Source organism: Dromiciops gliroides, chromosome 4 (genome assembly GCF_019393635.1).
Source record: "Dromiciops gliroides isolate mDroGli1 chromosome 4, mDroGli1.pri, whole genome shotgun sequence".
NCBI lineage: Eukaryota > Metazoa > Chordata > Mammalia > Microbiotheria > Microbiotheriidae > Dromiciops > Dromiciops gliroides.
Window position 1 is genome coordinate 460,287,286 of NC_057864.1, and position 27,632 is coordinate 460,314,917.

At 44.3% G+C, this 27,632-nt stretch overlaps 1 protein-coding gene across 1 annotated transcript in view; it reads right to left on the bottom strand.

Moving 5' to 3' along the window:
- The window catches only part of RAB11FIP4 (RAB11 family interacting protein 4), a 173,676-nt gene that overhangs the window by 62,948 nt on the left and 83,096 nt on the right, over positions 1 to 27,632 (bottom strand). The window lies entirely within an intron of this gene.

Below are 27,632 nucleotides of genomic sequence, written 5' to 3' on the forward strand. Positions count from 1 at the left end.
TGTCAGGCGAGTCCCCTGCAAAACCCCTTTTTGTCCGCATGCAGTTCCCAGTAAATGTGCCTTCCCTCTGCGGAGAAAGCCACGCCTTGTTATTTTTGCCGTTACCTGCCTCTGCAGAATTCCTACGGCTGGGGCCCGAAGAGAGCCCGCCAGCGTGGGGAAATGAAAACGCCGCGGGCCTGGGAGGCAAGAGTCTGGGACTTTACTCCCCAGCCCTGCTCTGCCTCTGGCTGGCTTAGGCAAGTCACTTCCCTCTCTCCGAGGCGGTTTCCTTTTCTGTAATACAATGCGAGGGATCGCTAAGGTCCGTCCTAGTTTGACCAGGCTATACTATAATCTTCGGCTTTTAGCCCTTTTTCTGAAGGTGGAGGAGAGGGAGAGACCAGTTCTGATTTCATCTGTGTAAGGAATTCCCGGTGAGGAAATTCCCTGTACTAGTGCAGACCAGCGCTTTCTCTAGTAGGCATAATCGGTCTTTAGAGAATCGTTTGGGGCCACCGAGACATTAAATGACTTCGCCTTAGTGTCCGTGTGACTGCCTGTTTGTATCAGTCAGGACTTTGATCCAAAGCCTTCCTGACTCAGAAATTACAAAGAAAAAACAAACAAACCCACTACAAGATACACCCGACTCTCAATTCTCCAGACCATTTAGAAGACCCAGTGATGTGCGTAGACTAAAATAAGATATAAACGCTTTGGCTCCTTTGCTGAGTATCTTAAAAAACAAATAAACAGTAGGCAATTTACCGTCCTAATCTCGATTGTTTTAGGTTCATTTTAATAACTCAAGAAACTTCCCTTTGCCTTTCTGTTAAAAAATAGATCCTTCGTTTGCCTTTTAAAGCTCTCTCCTCTCATGTCAGACTACTTTCCCATTCTGATCGCATCTTTAGTCCCACTCTCAAAATCTGTTCTGCAGCCAAACAGAATTGCCTCTGCAAAACTCATTCCCCTGTCCCAGAATTTCCCCTTCTCACCTCCGAAACTCAGAAGCCCCTGCCCTGCTCCAGGCTTGGTTCACAGGTCATCTCCTTAAAGAGATCTTGCCTAATTGCCCCAGTCACCAGCTCATTGTGAATTACTGGGTGATGGAGGTGGGGCACATTGAGGAGGTGGGACTCTACACCATTTATCTGCTTATCTGTGTCTATGTTGCCTGCCCCTCTCAGAATGTGAGGTCCTTGACTTGTCTCACTTTTCTATCTCTATCCACAGGACCTAGCACAGTGCCGAGCATATAGTAAGTACTTAATAGGTGCTTATTGATTAACTGACTGATTCAGCTCACATTTCTATATTGACTGAAATTTTCTGAAGCACTTACCTCACTACACTCGGTGAAGTAGGTAATACAAATATTATTCCCACTTTCCAGGAAAAAGACTGAGATTCAAAAGATAAAGGTAAACATCTATTTGTTGCCTCCTTGATGTACACTTTGTCTCTTTGCAGAGGGGAGAAAAGGAGATAGACAGAAGCCAAGTGGGTGGCCCCTAATGTAGCAGTGGATAGAGTGCTGGGCCTGGTGTTAGGAATAGCTGAGTTCAAATCTGAATTCAGACACAAGCTGTGTAATCCTTGGGCAAGTCACTTAACCCTGTTTGCCTCAATTTCCTCATTTGTAAGGAAGAAAATGGCAAATTATCCCAGTATCTTTGCTAAGAAAACCCCAAATGGGCTCAGGAAGAATCATACTGGAATGAGAACAGGATTAAACAAACACAGGTGGGTGGCAGAAGGAGGTCTGCTACCACTAGAAATGCAGCTTTTACACAAATAATCATGCAGGGAGAGTAATGAAGTATTAGCCTTGAGAGGATCTGGGTTCAAACCCTACCTGTGACTCATACTGGCTGAGTGATGCAGGGCAAATCGCCTGGCCTCTCCAGGTGGCAGAAGAAAAAAAGATACCAACCTGCACAGGCAAAAAGAATCATGGACTTGGATCTGGAGAGGCCCTCAGAGGTCATCTTGTCCATTCTCCTTATTTTTACAGATTAGGAAATTGAGGCCCATAGAGGTTCAGTGAAAAAACAAACCACATTACAGTGACTTGCTCAGGGTCACCTGGCTAGGATGTCTTAGAGGCAGGATGGATGGGGGGAAAGGAAGAAGAAACAAGGATACCAATTAGGAGGCAGTTGCCATAGTTGCCATAGTCCCTATAGAGGGGTGATGAACTGAACTAGAGTAGCCTCAGGAGGGGTAAGAAGGAGATGGATCCCAGAGATAGTGTAGAGGGCCAACAGACCTGGTAACAGATTGAAGATGGAGGGGCAGGGATCCAATATGGTGGCCCGGGTCTGGAGTTCAGAAGAAAGGCTTGGCCTGGATATATAGATCTAGGAGTCGTCCTTAGAGAGGTTATACCTGAACCCACCCACGAAAGCCAATCACTAAGAAAGAGATCATAGAGAAGAGGACCTTATAAAAACCCAGGGAGGAGAGAGTGTTTGGGAGGAGGGGGTGCTCACCAGTGTCATATGTTGTAGAACTCTCAAGAGGACTTTAAAAAAAATTAAAAACAAAAGAAAGAAAAGAAAGAGAAGGAAGGAAGAAAAGAAAGAAAGAAAGAAAGAAAGAAAGAAAGAAAGAAAGAAAGAAAGAAAGAAAGAAAGAAAGAAAGAAAGAAAGAAAGAAAGAAAGAAAGAAAGAAAGAAAGAAAGAAAGAAAAAGAAAGAAGACTTTAAAGACTTGGATGTGGTGAATGAAAACTCATCGGTCACCCTGGAGAGGCCACTGAGGCTAGATCACCAAGGGCTGAAGAATGAGTGGGGGAAATTAGCTTTTTCTAGGAGTTCAGCTGTGGAAGGGAGTTGAGGTATAGGATGATATAGCTTGAGGTGGGATCAGAGGAATGTTTCTTTCTTTTTTTGGTGAGGCAGCTGGGGTTAAGTGACTTGCTCAGGGTCACACAGCTAGTAAGTGTCAAGTGTCTGAGACCGGATTTGAACTCAGGTCCCCCTGAATCCAGGGCCAGTACGTTATCCACTGTGCCACCTAGCTGCCCCTGAATGTTTCTTATAATGGCAGACTTGAGCAGATTTGTAAGCAGTAATGAAAGAGCCAGAAGATAAGGAGAGACTGAAAATGAGGGGGAGAAAGGGGCAGGCTCCTGGGGTATGGTAGAGGTGCTAGGTCTAGGGCACAGGTAGAGGGGTTTCTTGGTGGCAGGAAGAAGGGGCACCTCTTCCCCAGAGTCTGGAGAGAGGTGTGATGTTGGCGTGGTTTCAGGTGTGGCGCTGGGGAAACAAGGGGTGTTCTCAATTTTTTCAAGGTTGTATGAGGCAAGGGCTTGGGCTAAGAAGGAAGAGAGCTGGGGTGGGGTAGGTGGTTTGAAGGTTTGGAACACACCCTTTTGGGAGTGGCATGGAGAGTGGATCAGGAAAGAGTACAAGGATTGCCTTGTAGCAGAGAGGGCCCACAGAGGTAACAGCATGCATTTGGACATCCAATCTCCACCAATACCTCACTGTCCTCTCTTCCAGAGCCCCCTACCCTTCAGGTTGGGCAGAAACCAGGCAACTAGGCAAGGGAGGGCTGAGAACACAGGGGGCAGTGTGGTATAGTGGAAAGTGCCCTGGCATTGTGACCATGAACAAATCATACCAACACCGCCTCAGTTTTCTCCTCTGTAAAATGGAGCCTTGAATTAGAGGGCCCCGAGCCATCCATTTATGAGCTTAGGACCTAGCGTGTGCCACCATTTGGCAGAATAGTGCCAGTCTGGGGAGGAGAATAGGAGAGTTGGTGGTTGGTCTAACTCCTGAACAGAATGTGTTCAGAAATCATCCAAAGCTAATAATAATCTGGACGTAAGGAGAAACTAAAGACCAGCAGCTGCCCTGCACAAAACACCAGCCAGGTTGTGGCCACAGAGGTCGACAGGAAGAATCTCAGAGTTCCCCGAGGGCCCCTTGAAACAGTTATGGTTCAAGGAAACGTCTTTATTCCTCCCTCCTGTCCTTAAGTGAGCAACAGTGGCACCAGGGAGTGGCACTGATGGAATCAGCCCTATGTGAACCCACGCGCTCTTAGAATTGAAATTGTGATGGGGGAGGGGAGAGAGAAGATGAAGGATAAGGGGGAGGGGAGGGAGGGAGACGGGAGACAGAGACAGAGAGAGGAGATAGAGGGAGAAAAGAGAAAGAGGAGAGAAGAGAGAGAAGAGACAGGAGAAAAGGAAAGGGGGGGAGGCAGAGTGGGAGAGGAGGGTAGGAGGGGAGAGGGAGACAGAGAAAAGAGAAAGGAGAAACAGGAGAAAGAGGAGAGAAAAAGGAGAAAAAAGAGGAGAGAGGAAAGAGGGAGACAAGAGTGGGGGAGGAGGGAGGGAGACAGGGAGACAGAGAAAGGAGAGAAAAACAGGGAGAGAAAGACAGACAGAGATAGAGAGAAAAGAGAGGGGAGGCGGAAGACAGAGGGAGGGAGAGAGAAGAGGAAGAGAGAAGAGGGGGGAGGGCAGATGAACAGGGACGGAGAAAGGGGCAGAGAGGAGGAGTCAAGAGATAGGTGCTGCCTGGCAGTTGGGTGGGGGAAGGTTCAGTTCGATTATGCCCTCACCAGGGCATGGGGATGGTACGAAGAAAGCTGCAGTTTAGGAGGCTAGAAGGGGGCAGGAGGATGCTGGATGTGGCTTGAGAAGGGTGGGGCATGTGTCGAGGCAGCCGGATGTGGTAAGTGTAGCAGTTACCACAGGCTAGCTCTTCCCGGGGTCTCAGTGTCACTAGTTCTAGAATGCCCGGGCTCAGGCCGGCCCGAGGGCAGCAGTGAAGGGTGAAGGGTGAAAGGTGAAGGGGAGCTGGGAACCTTCTCATTGGTCTGGCTCTTTTCGGAATCTCAGGCTCAATCCCACTCGCACTGTCTCAGTGCCTCCTATACGTCAGGCACCGTGGCATCGGAAGACAGAAAGCAAAGTGCCTACCTTCAAAGAGTTGACAGTCTATGAGGGGAATCCAATAGAAACCCAGATTCCTGAACACAAAGTAGCTGAGAGGACGCAAAGGAAAGTTAACATTAGCCAGTTACCTCTGAGACCACCTTCATCCATCCAAACACAGCACTGCCAATCTTTCCAACCAATGAATGGGACAGAATCAACATGAATTAGCTGCTTTCCCCATTACCAGTAGTTCAAAATTCAACCATAACTTTCACATTTTTTTTTTTTTTGCTAGATCTGAGATTGACGTTAAGAATTCATGAAGGGGCAGCTAGGTGGTGCAGTGCATAGAGCAACGGCCCTGGAGTCAGTAGTACCTGAGTTCAAATCCGGCCTCAGACACTTAACACTTACTAGCTGTGTGACCCTGGGCAAGTCACTTAACCCCAATTGCCTCACTTAAAAAAATAAAAAAGAATTCATGAAAAGGAAACTCCTCCTACTAATTCTGATTAGCCACTGCTCTCCAGCTTTATGAGGGGTAAGTTGCTCAGATTCATCTAGCCACAGGTTAATTGGAGGCCAGGGCTCTGACTTGCCCAGGGTCACACAGCTGCCCCAGGCAGGCCTTGAACTTGTCTCTGCCCAACTAACTCAAACAAGGCCAGGTGGAAGGTACCTTTAGAAATCATCTAACCCCAGATTTCTTTTGTGTCATAAACTTCTCAGGATAATGTTTTTAAATGCATAAAATAAAACACATAGAATTACAAAGAAAACAATTATATTGAAATTATATTAACTATAATTTATTTTATTATTAAAACCACTGTTTATAGTTAAATATTAATTTTGTTTATTATATTAATAATAAAATGGAAAAAATTCCTGACTTCTATTAAAAATTTTTTTTAAACGCATTCACAGATCCCAGATAAATAACCCCATTCATCTTAAAGAATAAAAAAATTGAGGTCCAAAGAAAGAAACTGATTTACCTACCCAAGGTCAGACTGCTAATTAATGGAAGAACTGGTAGTGGGACCCAGACTTCCTGATCCCCGGGGCCAGGGCTCATTCCTTTATAGTTTGATTAGTCCTTTTTTTTTTTTTTAAATGTAGATTTCCAGGCTTTCCCTTCCAGAGGGAACATTAATGGATAAAATGCTAAAACATTTGTTCCAGGAGTTGTCTCCAGCTAGATCTATCTTCAGGAGGCAAGTCACTGTGATAGATTCCTTTCACTTCATTGATGTGATTTTGCTGTTGTGACATGAGCCTACCCCCTACTGACTTTATGGATGCCAAAGATAAACACTAGTGGAATGCTGAAGAGCAGCATTGTGCCCAGTAGAGTCTGCAGAGATGGTACAAGGCACTGCAGAGTCACAGATGGCAAAAAAATCCTTGAGCCATATTGGAAGGGGTGGCTACTCGAAGCTGTTTTCACTATGACTCTGTGTAATGGGTACACTGAATGTATGGCTTGGCAAAGCCTACCCACTCACTAAGAGACTGAGTGATATATGCATCATAGCTAGGCTGGGTAAGTGGCTAACCTCAACATTAACCAAAATACTTGGTTAAGGAGTGAAACTAAATGAGAAAATATCTATACCGAGCATTAAATGGCACAAACAGATGCAACAAGCATTTATTAAGCACCCACTCTGTGCAAGGTATAGTGTATCTCTAGATACAAAGTCAAAAAGGAACCAATCCTTGCTCTCAAACCAGTTTACATTCATTGTGAGTCATGATGCCATACGGGGTCCCGTAACTGAACATGGGAATTGCGAAAAATTTGGCACCAGTAAAAAGTTATGTATACTTATCTTAAATACTTATATACTGGAGTTACATAAAAATTTCTCTGGTGAAAAGAGGTCTTGAGTGGAAAAAGTTTAAGAAGCCCTGATCTAGAAGGATCTAATATGGACTCGGACAACAAAGTATAGTAGTTTGGCAGCTAGGTGGCATGGTGGATAGAGTGCTAGATCTGGAGTTAGAAGGACTTATCTGAGTTCAAATCTGGCCTCTGACACTAGTTTCATGACCCTGGGCAAGTCACTTAACACTTTGCTTCAGTTTCCTCATCTGTCAAATGAGAGAATGGAGATTTCTAGTATTTTTGCCAAGAAAACACCAAATGGGCTCACCAAGAATGGGACATAACCAAAAACGACTAAAGAACAACAAGGGGAGAAGAACAAGTATGTATTAGACACTAACTATATTCCAGGCAGGTTCTAAGGGCTTTACAAGTATTACAATACAAATAATACAAGTATTACAAATATTATTTCATTTAATCCTCACAATAACCCCAGGAGGTAAATTCTATTATTATCCCCTTGTTACAGTTGAGGAAACTGAGGCATACAAGTTCAGTGACTTGCCCAAGGTCAAGCATCCAGTAAATATCTGAGGTTAGATTTGAACTCAGGTCTTTCTGATTCTAGGTTCAGCATTCTATGCATCACAGCGCCACCTAGTGGCCACTAAAGAGCTTCTGTCTCAGTAATGATTAGGGAGAAATCCTGAGACAATTAATTCTGCCAGGGTCAAGCCTGATCATTTAAGCCCAACTTCCAGATGCAAAGAACAAATTAAAATTCCTGCTGATTTAAGAGACATCTTAATATACAAACACCAAACAAGACAGGGGGCGGGGATTCTGCAGACAACCTGGCCATTGGAACTGGGTGAGTTGGGGAAAGTCCTTTCAAATTCCAAGGATCCAGGGAAGCTAGGTGGCACAGTGGATAGAGCACTGGCCCTGGATTCAGGAAGATCTGAGTTCAAATCCGGCCTCAGACACTTAACAATTACTAGCTGTGTGACCCTAGGCAAGTCCTTTAACCCCAATTGCCTCACCAAAACAAAACAAAACAAAACAAATTCCAAGGATCCAGTTTAATTATACCCTAGTGCCGTCCCTTCCCAGGGCATGACTGTCCCAGAGGGCAGAAAGACACACAGGGAGGCTGCCACCAGTTTGTATTTCCCAAGGGAAAAGGAAGCATCAGGGTCCTGTCCCCTCCGACAACTTTGAGCATTAAACTGTTTCAACAAGCATTTATTAAACCTACTGTGTGTGGGTCCTGTGTATCCTCAGATACAAAGACCATAATCAAATAGTCCCTGTCCTCATAAAGCTTACATTCTGGATCCAATATTTGAGGAAGGAGAGAGGTGTGCGCATACATAGACTCCAAAGAGGTCAATCAAAGGGAAAGTTCCCATTGATGCTAAAATATTAATAGCAGCACTTTTTATGGCAGGGAAAAAAAAACAACCCAAGAGAGTGAGGAGTGGCTGAACAGACAGGTATATGAATGCAATGGGAGAATATTGCACTGTAGAAATGACAGATCCAAGGAATTCAGAGAAGTTTGGGAAGAACTGCATGAAGTGATGCAGAATAAAGAACCCAAAACAAAAGAGCCAGTATATTGTACTGTAATACCACAGTACTCTATTTTTTTTCTTAGTGAGGCAATTGGGGTTAAGTGACTTGCCCAGGGTCACACAGCTAGTAAGTGTCAAGTGTCTGAGGCCGGATTTGAACTCAGGTACTCCTGACTCCAGGGCCAGTGCTCTATCCACTGCACCACCTAGCTGCCCCTACCACAGTACTCTAAGGGAAAATAACACTAAAATGTAGTGGAATTCAGTTCAATAGAGTGGCCTGTCCTGATTCCAGATGATTTCCCTTCTCTCCATGCAGAGGCAGTCACATAGACTCCTGGTACAGGATGTTGTATACACTGGCAGACTTGGTCGATGTCCACCTTGGTTTCATTTAAGTATTTCTCTTTGTAAGAAGGATGGGTTCCCTGGTAGGGGAAAGGTATGGTCACTGGGAAGTAAGATTTGAACCAAACAGCTGGGTAGTACAGTGGATATAGTTCTGGACCTGGAGTTAGGAGACAGGATTTGAATCCAGGTCTTCCTGACTCCACACCAGGTCCAGTTGCCAGGCATCTTTATACATAAGACTTTGGAAAGGAATGCTCTTACGAACATGGCTATGAAGCTTACGTTTGTAAGGGCTTGGTTGGGCTTACTGGGGACAGGGTAGGACAAGAGTCTTGTGGATTCTTCAGGTCAACATTGTGCCGTTGGTGATAGTGGGAGCTATTTTGGTAAGTGATCGTTTTACTCACTTACTCAAACCCAGAGGGTGTCAAGAAATGGTGAGAAACGAGGAGTTTCTTCCTTAACAAACATCTTCTATGACTCATCTAAAGCCGACAAAGGGGAAGAGGAGAAGGGCTGCCTTCGTCTTAGGTGGGGAAGGGGAGGAGTAAGATCTTTCTTTTCGTCTGCCATGAAGGTCACATGCTTGAAAATGCATGCAACAGTCGACTCTCCTCCACAGATGCCCCAAATTATAGGGGCCCCCACTCCCATCTTTTCCCATTGCAAGCACATGTGGCTCGACCTCTCTATGAAATCGATTTGGGGATTTTCCATCCTTCCAAAATGGATGATGTGGAGCCAAGTCTGGGCTATGAGCTACAAAGTTCAGACTGTACAATGTCAGAGCTGTAAAGAATCTTCTAGAGATGGGGGCGGTGAGGCCCAGAGAGGGGAAATAACCAGCCTAAGGCCAAACAGCAACAAAATTCATGAAAAAATGGCTCAGTCTGAGCACAAGGTGTATACTTGGGACCAATCGATTGTAGGACAAAATTTCTGCTTCTATATTAATCCAGAAATACCTTTAGAGACAGAAGTCCTTGTTTCCTTTTTTGGGGGGCAGGGCAATAAGGGTTAAGTGACTTGCCCAGGGTCACACAGCTAGTAAGTGTCAAATGTCTGAGGTCAGATTTGAACTCAGGTCCTCCTGAATCCAGGGCTGGTGCTTTATCCAATTCTTGTCTCCTGATTTCCATTTCAAGTCTTATTCATTTTCAGTGCAGAATACACAGCAGATGCTTATTGGTTGCTGTATTATTGTATGATACTGAATTACTAAATAGTTAACTATCCTTCCTCAGTTAGCCTGCCCTATTCAACAAGCATTCTGTTAGAACAACACTTTATGCTATACATTCTAAATGGATACACGACCTTAATATTAAATACCATACCATTTAAAAAATTAGAAGAGAAGCAGGTCATGGTAGGTGTTAATCATACAAAGGATAAAGTAGATAACTTGAAATGCTTCTGAACAAAATATGTATACCCAGTATGTGAAGAGAAGCTACTGAATGGGGAAAAATCTTTATATCATATTCCTCAGATAAGGATTTGGTATCCAAGAGCTATTAAGATATCAACACCACATACAAATATACATATGTGTGTGTGAATCATTAGTGGTACTGGTTTGTGGAAAGAGAGGCACATTGGTATATCACTGGTGGAGTTGTGAATCAATACGGCCATTCTGGAAAGCAATCTGGAATTATGCTAAGAAAGTGACTAAAATGACTATGCCCTTTGACCCAATAAGATTCCAATAATAGGCTTATACCCCAAGAAGACAATAAGAAAAAAATCTCCATATATGCCACAATATTGATAGCAGCACTTTTGTGATAGCAAAGAATGCCCATCGATTGGGCACTAGCTAAACATATTGAGCATATATGCAAAGGAATATTGTTGTGCTGCAAGAAATGGCAAATATGATGACTACAGAGAAGCATGAAAAATCTACATAACTGATGCAGGGTAAAGGAATCAGAGGCAAGAAAATACCACAATGACTATGACAATGGAAATGGAAATAACCACACATAAAAAAAAATCTAAATTGAATGTTGCAAAGTTATAAGGAATAAAAATTGCTCAAAAGAAGAGATAGGAGAAACACCCTCCACCCCTATCTCTTTATAGAAATAAGAAATCATTAGAGTGTAAGCTCCTGGAGGACAAGAGTTGTCTTTTGTCTCTTTTTGTATCCCCAAGCAATTAGAACAGTGCTTGGCAAATAGCAGGTGCTTAATAAATGTTGATTGATTAATAGATTCACCATTATGGTACAGTTGTACATATTTTTACACCTTTGTGCTATATTAGTCAGTTTTACTGATTTTTCTCTATTGTTTTTTCCTTTAAGAATATTTTTAGTTTTGTGACCTTGGGTAAGTCACTTAACCTCAATTGCCTCACCAAAAAAAAAAAAATTGCTATAGAAATGGCTCTCTGGGACGGGCGGAGGGGGGGCAGGGAGAGAAGATACTGGGAGAAATTTTGGTCATGTAAAAAAACCCAAAGATCAATAGAAATTTATTTTTTTTACATTGTTTTTGTTTTTGTTTTTTTAGTGAGGCAATTGGGGTTAAGTGACTTTCCCAGGGTCACACAGCTAGTAAGTGTTAAGTGTCTGAGGCCGGATTTGAACTCAGGTACTCCTGACACCAGGGCCAGTGCTCTATCCACTTCACCATCTAGCTGCCCCAGAAATTTATTTTTAAAAAGCATTTTGTTTGCTTGACTGAGGGGGCCTTTGCAACGTTCAGAAGTTCTACTATGGTCACTCATTAACCTCAGCAAAAAGGGCATTCATGATTTCCCTTAGGCAATTTCCTTTGAATAGACTTTTCATCTCTATCTGATAGATTTAGAGTTAGGGACCTGAGAGGCTGAGAGGTAGGACAGTCCTCTCATCTTGCAGATGAGGAACTGGGGCCTAGAAAGAGGAAGTGACTTGCTCTGGGCCACACCGGCAGGAAGGAGCAAAATTAGTATGAGAACCCAGGTCCTCTAACCCCAAGTACAGCACCCTTTCCTCACTGTACTACACAGGTAAAAAAATAATTGGCTCTATCCCTACTTCCCCAGGTAGGATAGCAAACTGTAAGTTCCTTGAGGTCAGGGACTTAAAATTTGTTTTTGGTCAATAATAGTGACAATGACAATAACTAGCATTTATATGGCGCTTTAAGGTTTGCAAAGCACTTTACAGGTGTAATCTCACCTCAGACACTTACTAGCTGTGTGACCCTGGGCTAGTCACTTAACCCCAATTGCCTTAAAACATCCTGGGCCATCTCCAGTCTTCCTGATGTACATCTTGCCACATCTCTGGAGGAGAGAGTGAAGTTGGTAACCTTGCACAGCCTTCCCTCACTTAAATCCAATTCAGTGCAAATCATGACATCACCCTGATGTCATGGTCCTCTTGGAAGTGAAGGATGAACAACAATGATGAGAACAACAACATGTGTAATCCCATCTGATCCTCACAACACCCATTAAACACATTTTAACAGAGGAAAGAAACTGAGGTTGAGAAAGGTTAAGTCACTTGCCTAAGGCCACACAAGATTTAGGCAAGAATCAAACTCGGGACTTCCTGACTCCAAGACCAAAACTCTACCCACTGCACCACCTAGCTGCCTCAGGCCCCAGCTTTTTCACCCTCTGTAAGTGATGCTTGCCCAAGTTCTCATAGATCTTGTCTAGGATGCTTGTTATCTCTATGACTTGAATCTTCTAATCCCAAATCCAGATCCCTTTTCACCATCGCTCCCTGCCATCTCTGGCTCCGGGCTTTTCCTTCCTTCCTCCTCCTCCTCCTTCCCTTGTCCCCAAATACATATCAGGTCTGAGCTCCCAGAATCCTCCTTGATCAAAAGCCAGGCACTGATACTGATGTGAGATCACTTCTCTGAAGTTTCCCTGGTTTTATTGCATAGCTCTGCTAATGACAGGAAACTGAAGCTGTGGCTGTGGGGAAGAGAAACTAATTAACAAGGAAGATAATGAGAACGTCAGAAACCTGTCTTAATTATCTAGCTGATGAAAACCCGCCTCAGGCCTTTCATGCTTCCAGGGTCTTTAATCAATCACAGCTCCCAGCAGGGCTTCTATGATTATTCAATATGGATATTTCTATTGTTACACCTCGGTGGTTTTCTTTCAGATGACACAATTACAGGGTGCTTGGCCAGGCCCCTAACTGAGGTGCACTGAGATGGCTTGTCCTACCTGGGTGATGAGAGGAGGGGATTAGGTGCTAATATCACCTCTGGTCCAATTCTGCCTCAGAGCCTTGAGCTCCATGAAAGCAGCTACTGTCGTTGGCCTGTGACATAGTAAGCACTTAATAAATATTTGATGACGACTAGAAAGGTGTCATTTTCCTCAACAGGCCCGTCTAAGGAGATGGAGGGAGATAAAGAGAATGGCACTAGAAACTAAAATGAACTATTGAACTGGAAGGTACACACTTGTTGAGATAGGCCTTACACCTAGTAGGCACGAAATAAATGTTTCTTGAATGAATACAGGGAGTATGATTGGCTTCTGACTGTTCTGCTAGCTCTGTGTGGAGATGGGTGCATTCAGCAAGGTCATAGATAGGTGGTGTGACACAATGGACCGAGTCTTGGATGTGGATTCAGAGGACCTGGATTCAAATCCTGGCTCTACCACTTATTACCTTAGTCAAGTCTCTTAACCTTTATGAGCCTCAGTTTCCTCATCTGTAAAATAAAGGGGTCAGACTAGATTAATTCTAAGATCCTTTAGGGCCTTAAATCAGATAATCCTGAGATCTAGGGTGGTCTAGGAATGCTGCTTTTGAGATTTGACTGGCTGTGTGACCCCAGCAAACAGCTCAACCTCTCTAACCCTCCATTTCCTCATCTACAAAATAATGAGAGTAAAATCTGCAGTACCTTTTCCCCAGAACTATTCAAAGATTAATGAATCATAGAAAGGAGCTCAGAAGATAGTCTAATTCCCCTTATTTTACAGATGAGGAAACTGAGACAGGAAGAGTTTAAAGTGACTTAGAATCATAGACTCATAGACCTAGAGCTGGAACAGACCTCAGGTCATGTAGTCCAACCCCTTTGGGCAGCGACATGGCCCAGTGGATAAAGCACTGGCCCTGGAGTTAGGAGGACCTGAGTTAAAATCTCACCTCTGACACTCACTAGCTGTGTGACCCTGGGCAAGTCACTTGATCCCAACTGCCTTAACATCCAGGGCCATCTCCAGTTGTCCTGATGTATGTCTTGCCACTGGACCCAGATGGCTCAGGAAAAGAGAGTGAGATTGGTGACTTTACACAGTCCTCTCTCACTTAAATCCAATGCACTGTAAGTCCCTTATGTCATGGTCCTCTTCGAGAATGAAGGACAAACAACAACAGTCCAACCCCTTTATTTTATAAGTGGGGAAAAAATGAAAAAAATTCTGAATCACTATTGATTAAAGAAACAAAAATCAAAACAACTCTGAGGCACCACCTCACACCTATCAGATCAGCTACTATGACCGAAAAGGAAAATGATAAATGTTGGAGGGGATGTGTGAAAACTGGGACCCTAATGTACTGTTGGTGGAGTTGTGAACTGATTCAACCATTGTGGAGAGCAATTTGGAACTATGCCCAAAGGACCACAACACTGTATCCCTTTAATCCAGAAATAAAACTACTAGGTCTATATCCCAAAGAGATTTTTTTTTTAAAGGCAGGGAGGGGAAAGGACCTATTTGTAAAAAAAAATTTATAGTAGCTCTTTTTGTGGTGGCTAAGAATTGGAAACTGAGAGGATGCATCCCATTTGGGGAATGGCTGAACAAGTTGTGATATATGATTACAATAAAACATTGTTGTGCTATAAGAAATAGTGAGCAGGATGATTTCAGAAAAACCTGGAGAGACTTACATGAACCGATACAGAGCAGAGTGATCAGAACCAGGAGAACACTGTACACAGTAACAGAAATGTTGTACGATGAATAACTGGTAATGACTTAGCAATTCTCATCAAATACAATGATCCAAGGCAATCCCAAAGGACTAATGATGAAAAATGCTATCTGTCTCCAAAGAAAGACTTGATGGAATCTGAATACAGACCAAAGCATACTTTCCTTCTTCCTTCCTTCCTTCCTTCCTTCCTTCCTTCCTTCCTTTTTTTGTGTGTTTTCTTCTACAAAATGACTAATATGGAAATATGTTTTACATGATTGCACATGTATGACCTATATCTGATTGCTTACCATCTCAGGAATGGGGAGACGAAGGAGGGACAGAATTTGGAACTCAAAGTTTTAAAAACTGAATGTTTAAAATTTGTTTTTATATGCAATTGGGGGGCTGGTGCTTTATCTACTGTGCACCTAGCTGCCCCCAGAACTTTAAAAAATACATATTTTGAGGGCAGTTAGGTGATGCAGTAGATAAAACATGGGGCCTGTATTCAGGAGGACCTGAGTTGAAGTCCAGCCTCAGACACTTGACACTTACTAGCTGTGTGACCCTGGGCAAGTCACTTAATCCTAATTTCCCCACAAGAAAAAAACAAAAACATATTTTTGATAACTGTATTTCAATATAATTTGTTTCCTTTCAAATCCTATGGATTTTATTTTATGCATTTAAAACACTATTCTGAGAAGGGGTTCATAGGTTTCACCAGACTGATGCCAAAGAGGTCCATGGCACAAAAAAGGACTAGGGCTAGAATATCTCTCTTTCCTTTCCAACTCTGACGTTCTGTGACTGTATCGTTAACAGATCAATCTGTCAGCAAATATTTATTGAAAAAATCTAGTATTTGTGCTGGGCCCCATCCCAAGAGAACCACATCAATGGATTTAAAGTCAGAGGTCCTGAGTTCAAATCCCAGCCCTAAAGTCTCTTCTAACGTGAATTCGTTGGACTTTTGACCCTAAGATCCTAGACTGTTAATGTGACAGGACCATCAGGGGTAGATTTTCTAATCCATCTGAACACCCCTATCCCTCCCCCCCAGTAATGGATACATGCCTCATTTTAAAAAGACAACCAACAGCTCCTGGTTAGGATTAAAGGATCATAGGCTAAACGCTCAAAAGGGGCTTGGAGGCCACTGAGTTCAATCCCATCACTTTACAGATGAAAAAATTGGAGGCCCAGAATTCCTTACTGAGTGACCTTGGGAAAGTCATCTGACATCTCTGAGCTTCAGATTCCTCATCTCTAAAGTGAAGGGGTTGTACTTAAGGACTTCTAGAGTCCCTCTCTTCTATTGCTAATATTCTATAGTTCACAGGATTCTATATCCAGAGCTGGAAAGACACTTTAAAGGTCATTGAGTCCTCTCCCACACATACACCCATTCTACAGATGAGGAAACTAAATCCCAGAAAGGTAAAGTGATTTATCCAAAGTCACGCAGGCATGGGATGCGAATTCGAGTCCTCTCACTGCGTAACCTCTGCCATGCTGCCTCTCTAGTTTCTGGTTTGGGGGTTACCCTTAAGATGGTTGTCTTACTACAATTCAGGGGGTTTGAGTCTTATCATAGAAGCCATCTGTTTAAGAAAAAATATTAATACCGTATTTAGGCACCAATCTGCCAGAAACGATTTTATTCCGTTGTTAATTTGTTATAATTTAATAATTTGTTGACAATTATGAAGTTGTTAGTCATATTAAGCTATAATGAAGCCATTTGTGGCTTAGAGAACGAGATGTCCAAAATGGCACATGTCCTATGCCCTCCAACATGTCTCTTCCCCATGACAATTTTAGGTTACATTTATCAGAATCCCGAGAAAGAAAATCAAGATAATGTAACAATACACTTCTGGGTCAATATTCAGGATTGTCAAAAAAAAACCAAAAAATTTTCTCCTGTTCCCTAAAGGCAGAAGCCCGAGGAGGAGAGGAGCATAGATTTAGAATGGGTTGGGAACTTTGAGGTTAAACAAAGGGACCTTCTCCCTCCCCACAATATCTTAATCCTTTCTAATAGGTCAGTGGATTTGGTGTACGTTGTTCAGGCAAGTCTGACTCTTTGTGACCCCACTTGGTAAAGATACTGGAGTGCTTTGCCATTTCCTTCTCCAGTTCATTTTACAGATGAGGAAACTGAGGCAAACAGGGTTAAGTGACTTGCCAGTAAGTGTCTGAGGCCAGATTTGAACTCAGGAAGATGAGTCTTCCCAACTCCAGGCACAGCACTCTATCCACTGCACCACCTAGCTGCCAGTGAGACGAAGAGATGAGTTAAATTTGGTTATTATTCTTTTTTTTTTTTTCAGGGCAATAAGGGTTAAGTTACTTGCCCAGGGTCACACAGCTAGTATCAAGCGTCTGAGGCCAGATTTGAATTTAGGTCCTCTTGAATTCAGGGTCAGTGCTTTATCCACTGTGCCACCTAGCTGCCCTTGGTTATCATTCTTAATCCATTTCCTTAAGAAAAGCTTTTTTGTCCTTCATCTTTTCCAAGGATTTTGGAAATGGTTTTTCAGAACAGAGAGATATTGTTTTGTTTCTTGATATTTCTAAAGAAACCAAAAAAGAGACTTTTGACATTCTTCCACACACAAGGGTCAAAACAGGTGAAGTGGTTGGGAGGGAGAGGTGGGGTACATTTTTTCTTTGCCTTTGATTTTTCCCTGTCCAAAGGATAGACATGGCTGTAGCAGAATGGACTTTGGTTGGGGGATTAGGGGCAAGAAGGCTCTTTGTATTTGCCGTCTTCTCTCTCCTCCCCTTCCCCTTCCCCCTAGTACTGACCCCCAATGGGTAATGGGTACCTTAGGACAGAGTCATGTGGGAGTTAAAAGCACTAGCCCTTAGCTCTCTCCCCGACCCTGCCTGAGACAGAGTGGATTGCCTCAGCCCAACAACTGGTCGGCAGCAGATTGGGCAATGGCCCAGTTGGACAGAGACCCCAGGAGCATTGAGTCACAGACTTAAGAGTCGAATGGGATCTTATGAGAGTCCATGGAGCCTAGCCTCTTTTTACAAAGGAACAAACTGAGGCCCAGGGACATCAAGCTGGCTAGTAAGAAACCCACCCAGGGGGGCGGCTAGGTGGTGCAGTGGGTAAAGCACCGGCCCTGGATTCAGGAGAACCTGAGTTCAAATTCGGCCTCAGACACTTGACACTTACTAGCTGTGTGACCCTGGGCAAGTCATTTGACCCCCATTGCCCCGCAAAAAAAAAAAAAAAATGTCTGGGCAGCTAGATGGCGCAGTGGATAAAGCACCAGCCTTGGATTCAGGAATACCTGAGTTCAAATCTGGCCTTAGGCACTTGACACCTACTAGCTGTGTGACCCTGGGCAAGTCACTTAACCCCCATTGCCCCTCAAAAAAAAAGAAAAGAAACCCACCCAGAGGGAGAGATTCCCTAGAGTAAATACTTAGGTCAGGGTATAACAAGCCCCAGAGAGATAACGACTGCCCTCTTGAATCAACCCCCAAGATCAAGCCTACTTCATACAAGCCCAAAGTCTTTGGTAGCATAGGTATAAAGGAAGGAAAAAACAACTGAGTGCCTGCTATGTGCCAAGCACTGTGTTAAGTGTGCGGCAGCTGATAGACCATGGGCAGGAAGACCTGAGTTCAAATTCTGCTTCACATACTTCCAAGTTGTGTGACCCTGGGCAAGTCACTTAACCTCTGTTTCTTCAACTGCAAAATGGGGGTGATAATACTACCTACCTCAGAGGATTGTTGTAAGAATCATATGAGATAGGGGCAGCTAGGTGGCGCAGTGGATAGAGCAGTAGCCCTGGAGTCAGGAGGACCTGAGTTCAAATCCAGCCTCAGACACTTGACACTTACTAGCTGTGTGACCTTGGGCAAGTCACTTAACCCCAACTGCCTCACTAAAAAAAGAAATTAAATTAATTAATTAATTAAAAAAGAATCATATGAGATAAAACTTGTAAAAAGTGTTTTTGCACAGTGCCTGGAACATAGTAGGTATTATATAAATTCTTAAACCCTTCCCTTCTCTTCCCTGTTTGTAACTGTAGGCAGGAGGTAAAAGGACAAGGAGTTCTTTATATCCTACTCAAACCACAGGGAAGAGCCCAGTAGGTCTCTGGGATTCAGGTTTAAAGGCCAGCAGCCTTCCTGTGGAATTACCCTCTTCCCAGCATACTCGGTGCTCTCAAAAACCCCAGCCACAGGAAGCCCCACCTCAAACAAGGGCAGCCAGCTGCTCTAGGAGTCCCAAGATGCCCAGGATGAGAGAAGGGTGCCCCCCTTTTACACTCAGAGGTACACACGGCCTCTTTTCTCTCATTATTGCTCATACAATTTGCTGCTGTGGCTGAGACTTGTATGGAGGGTATTGGGAGAGCAGAGACAGATGGGGAGAGGCTGGAGGCTGAGTCTGCACCGGACAGTGTCTCCTTTGTGGTCTCTCTTTCAGGGTGGTGCTCAGGGAGCGAAACTTCCCCAGGGGAAGGGGAGGAGTGTTGATGGAAAAGCCAAACCTGGCCTTCAGGACACTCGGCCAGTGTTTTGGTCTGTTTGGAAGAAAAACAAGAGAGTGAAGAGGGCCCTTCAGCCCAGTGAGGCGGGGATGGGATGAAGGAGGCCCGTTGTGCTCAGGTAGCAACAGGATAGGTGGGGAGGGCAGACAGCGGTCAGGGAGTGAGTCACGGAGCCACAGTGTGACAGCAGCAGGGTCCAGAGAAGAAACCGACACAGCCGCCAACATCCCAGATGGGCCCGGCGATCCAGGGTGGGGGTGGCGGCTGTCATAAAAACGCCATCTGTCCCACAGTCAAGAGAGCTGGGTTGGGAGTCAGAGGACCTGCGGTTCTGCCACTTGCTACCTGTGTGAAGTTGCAAAGGCTATTTCAACTCTCTGGGCCTCAATTTCCTATTCTGCAAAATGAACCCAGAGGACCAAACTGAAGTCCCTCTCTTGGCTCATTAAAATGGAAGCTCCTTGATGGTGTAGTGGTTAGAGCACTGGGTTTGGAGGCAGAACACAAGCAAGTATGTTTTGGGTTCAGATCTGTCCCTCGAGACCTTGGGCAAATTATTTTTATCTCTCTGAGTCTCGGTCTCCTCCTTTGTAAAATGAAGGGGTTGGATTGGACAGAAGACCCTTTGAGCTCTAAATATCTCATCCTTGGTGACCAGACCCCATCCCTCAAGCTTCTTAAACCATACTGGGATCTTGGGTCTTACTCAACCTCCACCAGTTCCCTAGATGGGTGAAGGACCTCAGAGCTCATCTATTCTAACCCCTTGGACTAAATGGTTCCTGAAGTCTCCTTCAGATTTAGCTCTGTGATCCTATAATCCTAGCCTATAACTAGGAAATAAAATTTAAAAATCGACACAGAAGGACCTTTAAAGATTCTAGGACAGTAAGCAAAGTTGGTAAATGTTTCATCGGTATTCATAGTGAGGGAAATTAGCTTCGAATCAGCTTTGTGATATGGCTGATCTTTATAGAATGTGATGCAGGGGACTCCGAATACCACGCTTGGCCCCCTCATACATTTACTTGATGGGACAGTCGAGGTTTATGGTTCTTGGAGCTCATGACGTCTTATTGTAACAAAGCTTGCTTCAGTGGGGGCTCTTGTGAGGAACAGATGAGGTGATGTTTATAAAAGGTTTACCAAACCACAAAACACTGTATACAAGTCAGCTGTTTTCATAGCTGTTAGTAATAGTTATAAGCTGTTATTATTCTTGTTTTTTTGTTTTGTTTTTTAGTGAGGCAATTGGGGTTAAGTGACTTGCCCAGGGTCACACAGCTAGTAAGTGTTAAGTGTCTGAGGCTGGATTTGAACTCAGGTACCCCTGACTCCAGGGCTGGTGCTCTCTCCACTGCGCCACCTAGCTGTCTCTGTTATTATTCTTAATAATAATCATAATATCTGTAAATGCAGCTTATGTCAAGAGAGAAAGAGCGAAGAGTCAGCCTCAGATCCAGGAAGACCTGGGCTCAAGTTGGTCCTCCAACACCCATTGTCTGGGTCACCCTGGACAGGCCATTCACCCTCTCTCAGTGTCCCAGGCAATTCCCTAAGACTGTAGCTTGCAGGACAATTGCTGATCTGCCCTGCTAGAGGCATTTCCTCACTGGGAGGCCGCTATACCAGTAAAATCAGAGATAAAGTCCCAAATCCAAGTCTTACAGCAAGTGATTGATTTTAGATGAAATGCCAATGGGGCATTTTCCAGTGAAGAAATAGAACCCACCTCTAAGGTCCCCTCCAGGTCTAGAGCCCTGATTCTATTATATTCTAGAGTGGATTATTCCTCTAGGGATGCCTCATTTCATCATCATCACCTTTATTATTGTTATCATTATTAAAAGCTAGCAATTCTAGTGCCTTAAGGTTTGCAAAGCACTTTACAGATATTATCTCATTTGATCCTCACAATAACCTTGGAAGATAGGGGGATTGTGCTAAGCAACTGGGATACAAAGAGGCAAAACCAGACCCTGCCTGGGGGGGGGGGGGGTGGCTGCATTGGCCGGGGTTGGGGGGAAGCCCAAAGAGGAGAAAGAAGGATGGCTGGTCCGGGCGGCAACATGGGGGTTTAGGGAAGAACTGAGCAATGGGAGAAGGGGGCTGTGGGGGTGGAGGGGGAAGAAAATTGGATCTGATCTGACTCCCTGTTCTGACCTGGCTCCTTCTGGCCCACCCTATCCCGATGCCAGCGACGGCCCAGCAGGCCTGATGACAGGCCAGGACAAATCCTGCGATGTCAGGCCACTGGGCACAGGTTCCAGGGACTCAGCTCTGCTTCTCCCTCCCCGTCCTGGAAAATCTGAACACAAGGTTCTCTGGAGCTCCAGACTTCTAGATACATGCGCAGTTCTCTGTGCCGGCTTCCATCTGACAGAAGGAGGCTCCTCTATGGGTTAGCCTGCTTCTGACCACAGGAAAATGCCAATCACCTCTTGGCCTAGCTCAGAGTCAGCCCTTCTCTAGCAGACAGGGAGTCTCTCTGTGAGCCACAAGGGTGAGTGGGGAGGCTGTAAAAACAACCCATGCCTCCTACTCCCCATTAATAGGAGCACAGGGTCCAGGCCAAGGGAGGTGTGGGCCCCAGGGGCTCTGCCCTGGTGCTGTGGTGCCCAGTTGGAACTCAGCCAGTGATAGCCTTAGGTTCAGGTTTGTACCCCCTCCCACTCTCCTCCCCACCCAGAGGGAGATGGCAGAACGTCTCTAAAGTCTTCCTCCAATCTGGTTACTCCAACAAGGTGTTATCAAGTACTTATTACTTGGATTTTATTATTATTATTTTCTGGTGGGGGGGTGTCAAAGCTTGTGATTTTATTTGCATAGGAAGCTCCCTCTACCAATGTAGACCCACAATTATTCTACTATGTAGTTTTAGGGGCTAAAGGTCTTAGAGCATTGCCTAGGGTACTGATAGATTAAATGGCTAGCCCAAAGCCAAGGGCTAGTTTGACCCCACTGGACCAGTATGTGTTAGAGACAAAAGCTGTGTCTTTCTGAGTCAATCCCCTGTACTTTGCTGACTCTCACTGGCCCCTGGGGGACATAAAGACAGAATGAAAAAATAGTCCCTGTCTTCAAAGAGGTTCTATTCTACTGAGATGTGGGAAGGAGGGGAGGAAGGAGGAAAGGAAGGAAGGAGGGATAGAAGGAGGGAAAGAAGGAGAGATGGAAGGAGGGATTGAAGGAAGGAAGGAAGGAAGGAAGGAAGGAAGGAAGGAAGGAAGGAAGGAAGGAAGGAAGGAAGGAAGGAAGGAAGGAAGATGTGCAGCCCACCAGATGTTTGAGATCCACAGCTATTCAGACTGCTCCAATACAAACAAAAGCATGACTCCCTCCAATACTCCTTTGAGTACTGGAAGAGTCCAAAGGAGAGAGAATGGGATGGCGAGAAAACCAGGCTGTCCAAGGAACCACTGAAACAAGTTTAGCCTAATGAAGGAAGAGCACTAACTTTAGAATAAAAAATCCTGGGTTTGACCCGCCCCCCCCCACTACCTGTGTGACCTTGGGCAAGTCACAACCTCTGCCTCTGTTTCCTTATCAGCAAAATGGGGATAATAATAGCTCTTACCTCTCAAGGTTGTTATGAGGATCAAGCACTTAACACAGTGCCTGACCCTTAGTAAATGCTATACAAATGTTAGCAATTATTATTTACTTCAGTTTCCCCAACTGCAAAATGGGGATAATAATAGCACCTACCTCCCAAGCTTGGTGTGAGGATCCAGTGAAATAATAATTGTCAATCACTTAGCACAGCATAAGCACTATATAAATGTTAATTGTCATCATCATCATTATTCAGTCACGCTTCTGATGCTTATTACCTGTATGACCCTGGACACATCATGTAACTTCCCTGACCCTCAGTTTCCTGGAGCTTGATGATTCTATGATCTCAGTCCATCTGTCCAGCTGGAAGGGGCCTATTCCCCCACCGAGAAGTTGGGTTTGCCTTGCCCGCTGTCACACAGAGAGGGTGTCCCCGAGCTGGGATTGGAAACCAGGCCCTCCCAGGAATTACTCATCGGGTCCTGATTCCTTATCTGTGAGATTCAGCCACAGCTGGGTGTGGGGCACAGGAGAGAGGACAGGTTCCAGGGGATAAAAACTTTGAGTTTATTTTTTGTTTTGATTTTGTTTTTTAAAGTGTTTATTAAAATGTTTTTATCACCTTTTTTGGGCAGCTGGGTGGTACAGTAGATAGAGGCTCAGAGCTGGAGTCAGGAAGACTCATCTTCACAAGTTCAAATCCGGCCTCAGACACTTACCAACTGTGTGACCCTGGGCAAGTCACCACCCTGTTTGCCTCAGTTTCCTCATCTGTAAAATGAGTCAGAGAAGGAAGGAAATGGCAAACCCCTCCAGGATCTCTGCCAAGGAAACCCTAAATGGGGTCACAGAGAGTTGGACATGACTGAAACGACTGAACAACGTCACCTTTATTTCCAAGTATAGACCTCCCTCACTTCCTATTTCTACCTTCCCAAGCGTCTCAGAAGTCTCAGTATTCATTGTTCCTTATGGCTCATCAATATTCCATTACATTCATGTACCAAAGACCACCCAGTCCAACATTAACAGAAATGATCCGCCAGCATCAGAGAAATCAGCTCTGTAAATCTACAATGAACAGTGCTGAAGGAGATCCTCCCACGAAGCCTCAATTACGTTCTGAAAATCCTGACAACCAAAGTAAAGAACAAATAGGTGAGCCAATTTCTCTGGCCGAATTGACAAAACAACTTTCGGAAGCAAATAAGAAAATGGCTGGATTTCCTGAGAGTCTTAAGACCTTTCCATATCCTGATGTGTTAGAATGTTGCCTTGTAATGCTTCATATTGAATCCCAGCGTTCTGGGTATTTCAGTCTGGAGATGCAACAACAAGCCTTAGGACTCCTTCAGAAATACGGCAAAAGCAAAATTTATAAAAAAAGTTATCGGATTTTCGGCATGTGAATTTGAAGCCCTTCAACTGAAGACTGTTATCCTATGGAGGCTGAGACACAGAACATCTTGTCACTTCTTCAATTCAATTTGCTCCTCTCTGGTCTTTTCCCCTGAGCTGTGGACACTTCTGAAAAACAGTCCATAAAACAAGGGACCAGATGTGCTCAGACTAACTGGTCCATAATGGACCCAGACTGTGCTTGTGAAATTAAAAAGGACTTTCACTCAACTATCATTTTTTTTTTTTGCAGGGCAATGAGGATTAAGTGACTTGCCCAGGGTCACACAGCTAGGAAGTGTCAAGGGTCTGAGGTCAGATTTGAACTCAGGTCCGGTGCTCTATCCACTGCGCCACCTAGCTGCCCCTGTTACATTCTTAAGTACACAGGCTGCCTTTAAGTAAAAATTTAAACCACAAACAAACAAAAACAAAGGGAAGGTTTACTAGGCGGGTTGAAGAAGGTGGCATACTTGGAAAAGACATTTGTCTTTTAGACATCTGCAAAAACAAAATGCACCAACATAATTTAAAAAAAATTTTAAGACTGAACAATATTTTGGTAGAATGTGATGAGCTGAGAATTTAGTGCTCGTGTTTCAAGAAAACTGTTCCCTATTTTGGAAGAAGATTCTGGTCAAATCCTCCAGTTAATCCTTTTCTTTTATTCCCAAACCTCAGACACATTTTTTTAAAAAATAAGACATGAGCCTGGAAGGTGTCAGACTAGATTCACAGGCTTTCCATCTCTTCCTTCCCCCACCTCCCCGCTGCAATATGGGTTTTGGCTGTTTCCCTGATCAGGCATAAGGTAAGAGACAATCTCAGGAACTATGAGATGGGAGGGGAACCCAGTGAGGTGTGGATGCTCCTCAAGCATCTGAAGGACCCATCCCATTGGTTTTGATTGGAGCAGCGGCGGGGGGGGGGGGTGTCTGGAAGAGCTGTGTTCTGTAACTCTCCCTCCAAGTCATCTTTGCCTTTTTCTATGTGAAGGAGGAAAGATAGTGGAAAGTGACCTTAGAGAACATTTAGTTTAAACTCTGCCCCCCATGTTGAGGAGCAGAGAAGTTCAGTGATTTAACCAAGGTCACAAAAGTGAGCAATAAATTTATAGACAGGGGATATGGGTTCAAATCCTTAATCTGATACTGTGTAACCTTGGGCAAGTCACCTCACTTTTCTTGATGCTTTGTGACCTTGGGCAAGTCACCTCACTTTTCTAGACACTGTGTGACTTTAGGCAAGTCACCTCATTTTTTTGGACCCAAGTATCATAATCTGTTAAAAATAAATAAATAAAAAAGAGGCAGATCGAACTAAACGATTTCCAAGCTCTCTTCTGGCCCTAAATTTCTGGTCCTCAACCCTCATGTCCTTCCCCAGAGCTTTCTCTGACAAACCCCACCCTAGAAAACCTATCTTTTCCTTTGAACATCCCTAGCATTTACAGAAACAACCAAGACCACACGGTGTTGGGGGCACTGGGGTTTGTGTTCCATCAATCAATAAGCATTTGGTAAGCACCTACCATGAGTCAGGCACTGTGCTAGGTGCTAGAAATACAAAGACAAAAAGAAAACAGTCCCGGCCCTCAGGGACCTTACAGTCTATCAGAGGAGACCATGTGTAATAATAGCTAGTATTTACCATATGTGAGGAATTGTGCTAAGAGCTTTACAAAAGTTTGATCTTCACAGCAACCCTGCGAGGTAGGTGCTGTTATTAATTCCATTTTACAGATGAGGAGACTGAGACAGGTGGAGGTTAAATGACTTGCCCAGGGTCACACAGCTAGTATCTGAAGCCGAATTTGAACTCAGGTATTCTCCTGATTCCAAGCCCAGAACCTGAACCTCTGCACCATTTAGCTGCCCTGATGTACACAAATAAAATGTAAAATATAAACCCAAGGTTGTGTGTGTGTGTGTGTGTGTGTAGAAGGCATTAGCAGCTAAAGGGATCAGGAAAAACTTCATGTAGGTTGAAGAACAGGGTGCTTGAGCACAGTTTTGATGGAAGCCAAGGATTCTGAGAGGCAGAGGTGAGGCAAGAGTACATGCCAGACAGGCATGCAAAGGCCCTGAGGTAGGAGATGGAATATTACATGTGAAAAAATAGCAAAGGAGCCAGTTTGGCTGGATTGTTGAGGGTGGGAGAGGGGGTAAGGTATAAAAATCTTGGGAAAGTATATTGCAGCCCAGCAAGATTATACAGGGCTTCAAAAGCCAAGGCAAGGAGTGGGTATTTGAGCTTCGAGGCAATAGGGAGCCACTGAAGTTAATTGAGCAAGGGAGTGACATCGTCAGCCCTCCACTTTAAGAAAATTACTTTGGCCGCTGAATGAAGGATTGGCTGGCTTGTGGGGAGAAATTTGGAGTAAAGAGACATTGAGCAGATTATTGCACTGGTCAGGTCAAAGGTGATAAGGGCTTGCATAGGGTAGTGGCCTCGTGAGTGGAGAGAAGGGAATGCATAGGAGACAGGTGGCAGAAGAAGACACAAGACCTGCCCACCTCCCACCTTAGCTGACCCTTCTCTCTCTGAAGATACATAACAGCCACACAATGATGGAGCTCATCTAGCCGGAGACAGTCTTTGTGATTAGACACCAGAGTGAAAAGTGTACCCACTCCTTTTGCAAGCAAACTACTGTAACTCAGAACCACACGAGGAAACAAATGAGTTCTCCCCAAAGGATAACAGCTGACAGTTCTATAGTGCATCATTGTTTACAAAGCGCTTTATAGACACGGAATGAAGGAGGTGATATTAATATCCCCATTTCAAAGATGAAAAACCACTAGATGGTGCAGTGGGTAGAGCACTGGCTCCGGAGTCAAGAGGACCTGAGTTCAAATCCAACCTCAGATACTTACTAGCTGTGTGATCCTGGGCAAGTCACTTTAACCTTATTGCCTCCAAATGTAAAAAAACAAAACAAAACAAAACAAAACACAGACTAGGAGGGGTAGTGATTTTCCGTGTCACATAGAGCCAGAGGACCAGGATTCAAATTTCACCTAAGACTCTTATTAGCTGTTAGACTTTTAGGAAGTCACATGACCTACATGGGTCTCAGTTTCCTCATCTGTAAAATTTTATGTTACATCGCCTCTGAGATTCTATCCAGCTCCATGGCTATGAATGTCACCTTGGACAAGTCACCTGGCTTTCCTGGGCCTCAGTTTTCCAATCTGTAAAATGAGATATTTGAACCAATGGCTTCTGAGGTCCCTTCCGGCTGTTATGGCCTCATGATGTCATCATGTATGCCAAGGAGCAACCTTCCCCTCATGTCCACTTTGATGATATGTGCCCCAGACCTTTCTAGCTTATCGAGACAATCCTGACCTGGGAATGCATCCTGGCTTCCTGGACACTGCAATGCCATTTTCTTTTCTTGTTTGTTTGTTTGTTTGTTTGTTTTGCTGGGCAGTGAGGGTTAAGTGACTTGCCCAGGGTCACACAGATAGTAAGTGTAAAGTGTCTGAGGCTGGATTTGAACTCAGATCCTCCTGAATCCAAGACCAGTGCTTTATCCACTGCTACCTAGGGGCTCTGCAATGCCATTTTTAATGGCTCCGTGACCTCC